The 6,000-nt window shown below is 28.9% G+C and overlaps 1 protein-coding gene across 2 annotated transcripts in view; it reads left to right on the forward strand.

Annotated features, from left to right (window-relative positions):
* Ubx (ultrabithorax) overlaps positions 1-4,745 on the forward strand; it is a 349,089-nt gene extending 344,344 nt beyond the window's left edge. For both annotated transcript variants that reach the window (XM_076410239.1, XM_076410231.1), the window contains one exon: positions 2,414-4,745. The gene's annotated coding sequence lies outside the window, so the exon portion shown is untranslated. The remainder of the gene's footprint in view (positions 1-2,413) is intronic.
* Positions 4,746-6,000: the final 1,255 nt, after the last annotated feature.

The raw sequence follows: 6,000 nt of genomic DNA on the forward strand, positions 1-6,000 counted from the left end.
TTATCTATCCATACCATGTACGAGACTGTAACAAAAAAAAAGCGAACTTGGAAAATAAAAATTCAACTGTTCGATATCGATGCCGAGCCCAAATGGACCGTACGCCTGTATACGTAAGGTATACCGTCTTCCATGTTTGCCAAAAAGTTGTTCGAGCGCAAAATAACGGGAGTTTTAGAAAAATAGGGGCGTATTTTTTCGGCGTGAGTGATTTATGGGGTTGAATTAATTTAAAATGAGAACGTTCGTTTCGTGTTGCCGTACCGGTAAAAGTTTTTCACCATTGAGTTATGGACCGAATTAAAGTTATGTCATTTTTTTCCCGTCTCGCTCTCGGCCTCTCTCGCCCTCTCTGTCTGTTTCCCCATTATTTCTTTTTTCATGGTCATTGGACTTACGGGTTGAAAAGGGCACAATAGGATTGGCAGTCGGTAACTCCTAAAGTTGGACTCGAATATCTGATTATAGCTATAAGATAAAATATACACGGGGTTTCACAGAAATGTAGTTCTTAAAAATATACGGTCTTGATCTCTATTTCTTTATTTTTATCTGTCGTATAGATAATTAACTATATATATATATATATATATAATGATAAATAATGATACATAACATCTATTCTGTCTATACATCATGTTCATGTTCATCAAGGTTATGGACAAAAAGCTAAAAGCTAACAGAATGAATGAAAGTTAAATGACGATAGATTTTTTTGAACGTTGAGAGAAGCATCTGAAAATGAATTGTAGGTATGAGGATTGCCGAAAAGGGTTTCAGTCGAAATATAGTTGAACGATCACAAAATGCTACAAATTTTGAATTGCTAGTAAATAAGAATATACTGTGAGCTACGAAAATCTAGTTGCGGAATATGGAAATGAACATATGTAATTATCTATGGTATTTATTAGTGAAGGCTTCATAATAATACTTAATTATATAATATTCTTGGAGAATAGAGTTGGTGCAAAATAAAAATTAAAGTACTTGTGATTATTTATTTGATCGTCTACTGTCTATTGTTCTCAGTAGAAAACTCTTTTTTGCCTGACAAGCAATGAAAGAAATATGCATGATTCTAAATGATATTGTCAGCCAATTCATGTGGTAGTTATTTACCCTCCTTTTAGATTTACATCGCACGTACATGAATGAAAATCGTAAAAACCAAAATCAACTATTGCGATATGATGGGGCAGCATCTCTTGGACTTTAACAGAAATTTTTTTAGAAAACCATTAGCATCTTTATTAGATATGCTAGTACAATCTTAATAATTACTACATTTAATTTGTACTTGGATTAATTCACAAGCAAGGCGAGTGCGAGATAAATACATCAATATGTATTCCTCAATTATACAATTATAATAACTTAAGCTATAGTTTACACTAAAGGTTTATATAAGTACATATGGTTTGGTTCGCTTCAATCTTCTGATATCCTGCGCGTTGTCCAGTAGTTGTATTGCTTTCACGTTAGTATGATTTAGTAATCTTCTTTTGTATTTTAAGGCGAAATCTTGGATAACTTCGCAAATCCATTTGATTTCCAGGTCATCGTGCACTTCTTCGTTGGTTACATAGCGATAGGCATTGGTAAATAGAGAAATGTCAAAACCAACGTTAAGTAAGTAAAACAGCAGTTGAGGAGAAGAAAGAAGCAAGTTGAATACCACTGATCAGTGGTGTGTAACAAAGAGATGTACCGAAAAAGAAATTGAAAATTTGGGCCTTCTACATACAAGCAAACTTCCTTTGGAAAAAGTTTATATTGAATTGTGACGAATGAGACTTTATCGTCATCCACTAGTTATGCAATATGCTTGATAGAAATAGAAGAAAGTAATTGTTCTTAAAATGATGAACGAATCTTGAATATACGAATTGTTGTCAATAGTTTTTCTTTCTAGATAAATTATTAATTTTTATTTACAGCACATTTTAATAATTTTCGAAAGTTTGTACAGCTTTTATTATGTACAGTGATACCCTAAATTGTTATAGATTTGTTTGCATTCAGTGATGCTCATCAAAGATCATTCATCAAAATCGTTTGTTTAATCAATTAAATGATGTTTAATCTAAATTTTAAATAAAAGTGAAACAGAACCTTCTTTATTACAATCCCAATCACCAACAGGTATATGAATACGTCGCAAGAACAAGCATCTTTGTAAATTCCAATTTTAATATTATTTAATGAATTATAAATGAAATCCTAAAATATCTATAACTAAAAAAACTATTTTAATAGACTCAATTTTCATTTATAATACACGTAGAATATCTGTGTTAAAACTGGTTCATCTAGCTTGTAGTACATCGATAGATTAATCAAGTAGTTATTAAACAATCGAAATTGGCTATGATTTTTACTAACGTTCTTTTTTTTTTCGGAATCCTTTCAGAAACCAATCGCAACTTCAGGGTACCAGAACAGTGATGATGCCGTGTCGTTGCCAACTGCCAAGGACAAATAGCGCCGCCCTCTATATCCGAAAAGGGAAACAAAAATATACCGTATATACGTACTCGACGGGATAGGGATGTATCCCGACACAAAACATAATTAATAAAAAAAACTGTGAAAAATGTGTATACTCTCTTTATAAAGTTTAAGCATAGTATAATTTAATATAATGGTTATGATAGTGTATAAATATAAAAATAAAATATTTATAATCCAAAGTATAAAACTATATGATAAAACATATTTTTCGAATATATTTGCCGTGGTTTTTTTTATGGTTTCAGAGTTCTGTTCGGGCGAAGCAACCAATGTCGTTCTGTTCAAATCCACTGATAAGCAACTGAAATACGTAAAAAATTTGATATCGGTGCCATATTTTTACACAAGTAAAAAATAAATTCAACGATATACGTAAATATGAATTTCCTAGCGACTACGCATTATATAATAATCATAAGGTAACGATAATTATTATTTCTTTGACTGAGAAAAAAATTGATTTTCTATATACTTAAACAAAATACGATTTTGTACATAGAATTATATACATATACTTTAAATTATATGTGCTTTAAAATATTTAAATTCCGTTTGGTATTATCGTCAGTATGTGTGGATAGTAAGCGCAAATTGACTGACGTTGATAACGAACAATCAAAATTCTTTATAAACGGCAATATCCTACGGCTAGAGTCGCTTTAGAGAAAAAGTGATTTTTCATGGCACTTGATTATGTGCAATAATAAATAAACTTGTATGTTCTCGCATTTTTTTCTTAATTAGTATACTAGATGATTTAGAGATGGATTTTTATTAGTAATTTCTTTTTTGTATTGTAAACTTATTAGCGCAATATTAATATTATTTAATTTTTGTAATCGTTCGTCAAGGTTTGTACGGTTTATATTTGTAGTTTAAAACTAAGTTCAACCAGTTACGAACCTTGAAGTGTATTTGGTATACTTTTTTTTATATTTACATAGTAAACAGGGTCTTTTTATTGTATTTTTCTTTCAAATTCATTCAAAAATGATGACAATGATATGTTTATTCGTGCAATATGGGTTTCAGTATATGCAGAATTAATGCTTTCATTTTTGTTTTTTTTTTAATATTTCCCAGTATAGTATATGTAATAATAAATAGTTTCATTTCTTTCATTATCTTTAAAAGAGACTCATTGCACGATTAAAAAATAGAGTTGGATTCGTTCGAATTTTAATATGTTGATGCTAAAAAAACGTTGTGTAGTCGTAGATATTTTTGTAGATCACTTAAAGTACGTATTTTGGAACTCGTTACAGTATAGTGTTGATAGAGCTGTTAATTTACTTAAATTAAAGCTTCTGGTAATTTAGATGAATGTTCATTTGACCGTCTCGAGAAATTTGTAAATATGATCAAATCTTTTCCAAATTCTTGCCTGTTTGTATAGCTATAAGCTGTAGCGTGTTTTCGTTTTTGTTTTTTTGTAAAAATACATGCCCTGTATATATAAAACAATTTCAAGAAGAACCTCTTGGTATGAATTTAAAGAAAACTCATAATGAAAAAATCGTGCGTAAATAATGTACCTAAAAGTACCATTTAGGTTTAAGTAAAATGACGTTCACAAACAATCCGATTGGTAATTCAGAACTTACATAAAATAAGATGAATTGAAACGAAAACGATTTTTTGTGAGGTCGAAAAGTATTATTTTTAACAAATATTTAGTTTTAATTATACTTTTTAGTTAATTTTATGATCGTTCAGAACGAGAGTACAACAACTGTATACGTAAAATATTTGTATTGAGAAACTACTAGAAGTCGTACTAAAATAAAAAAAAGTTAATTGTAAGTAGTATGATAAGTATGGATGAAGAATCAGAAAATCAATGATGAAACTTTTCTATAATGGAAGTAGTACTATACTAAATCAAGATTGGCACTCAGTTTGCAAAATCAATACGTCCCCCTGTTTTTATTTTATTTTTAAATGATATTAATCAATTAGAAACTGGCTCACTCAAAACAAAAATAAAACAACTTGTACATAAGCTGTAAAATTAACTAGTATATAAGGATAAAATGTATACTGTTTATCTAGATATTATATTGTTTGTTTTTTTTGGTTTTATGTTATTATAAAAACATTTGTTGCTTCTTTGTTGCTCAATTTTTCTTAATTTTTACTTTCCTACCATTTTCTCTGTAATATATGCTCCTTTATCTTTATCTGTCGTCTGTGTGTGACTGTAATTTATTTTAATAAAAGTCATGTTCTAATGTTGGTATTTTATTCTATTAATTAGTCTCCTATCCATCACGTTTGTTATATATATATATATATATATATATATATATATATATATATATATATATATATATATATATATATATATATATATATATATATATATATATATATATATATATTATTCAGTTGAACTCTATGGTTAGTATATTGATGGTTACTCTGGCTGTATGAACGGAAGTAATTTCTTTGATTCCTAATTATTTTCATTATATATTTAATTAACTAACGTTTATAATGTTATTGAAGTAATAATAAATCTAATATTATGTCTTTCTAGTATATATTTTATAAGTACTTTATTTGGAAGATATATTCATGTTCGTAATAGTTCTTTCACCAAATTGACAAAAATGATGGGAAATTAAGTTTCAATAAAGTCTAAATGTTAATCTAATAATTCTATGTGTACGCAAATTAATATATTTAAATTGGTTTTGTTGTATTTTAATAAATTTAATATTATTATATAGCCAAATTAGAGGAAACTGTATATATATTATTAAAAGTAAACGTAATTTTAATATATTGTTAATTTTAGGAAGTGAATAAGAATTTTAATTATAAATTTATACCTACGATAAATTATTTTTGATCATTGATGGTTTCGTATCATTTCGATATTTAATATTGACCGGACCGGAATATTGGTACAAGCGAATTAATGCACTTTTAATGATATCATCAGCGTTTTTATGATGTTATTGTATGAGAAACCTAAGGGCATATAGGAATATCCTAGTGCGACTGTCGTCTTAAAACAGTATGTAATATAGCATGGAGAACAAAACTGATAAAGTGGTAACTAAGTGAAATGTGAAATCCGACGAAATTATATCAAGAGCTTAAGAAAAGTACGATTAGTTTAAACTAGATGAAGCAATAATGTCGATCAAAAAAGTAAATCATGAAGATGTCATATTCCATTATTACATTATAATAACTAAAATAAGAAATGCGGTTTAAAATGGTTCGGGCATACTTGTCGTATGAAGGTCAGCGAATACATCACATCGTTAAGTCAGCTCTTTGGATGGAAGTCGCAGCGATGAGATTAACATTGTCAGAAAACTGCTTGCACCCAATCTTCAATTGTAGCAAAATTTGGTTCAGAATATTTAAAATCCGTTTAACACGAGCAGCAGCATATTGGGCGAGAAGTAACCACTCTCCTCGATCACCGGCGATGCATCGATGTGGGATAGTGCTTCGTTCCGTGGCTGTAGA

Source organism: Rhynchophorus ferrugineus, unplaced genomic scaffold (assembly GCF_030347505.1).
Source record: "Rhynchophorus ferrugineus isolate W39M unplaced genomic scaffold, kcgeb_rfMv2 rfM1, whole genome shotgun sequence".
Taxonomy (NCBI): Eukaryota; Metazoa; Arthropoda; class Insecta; order Coleoptera; family Curculionidae; genus Rhynchophorus; species Rhynchophorus ferrugineus.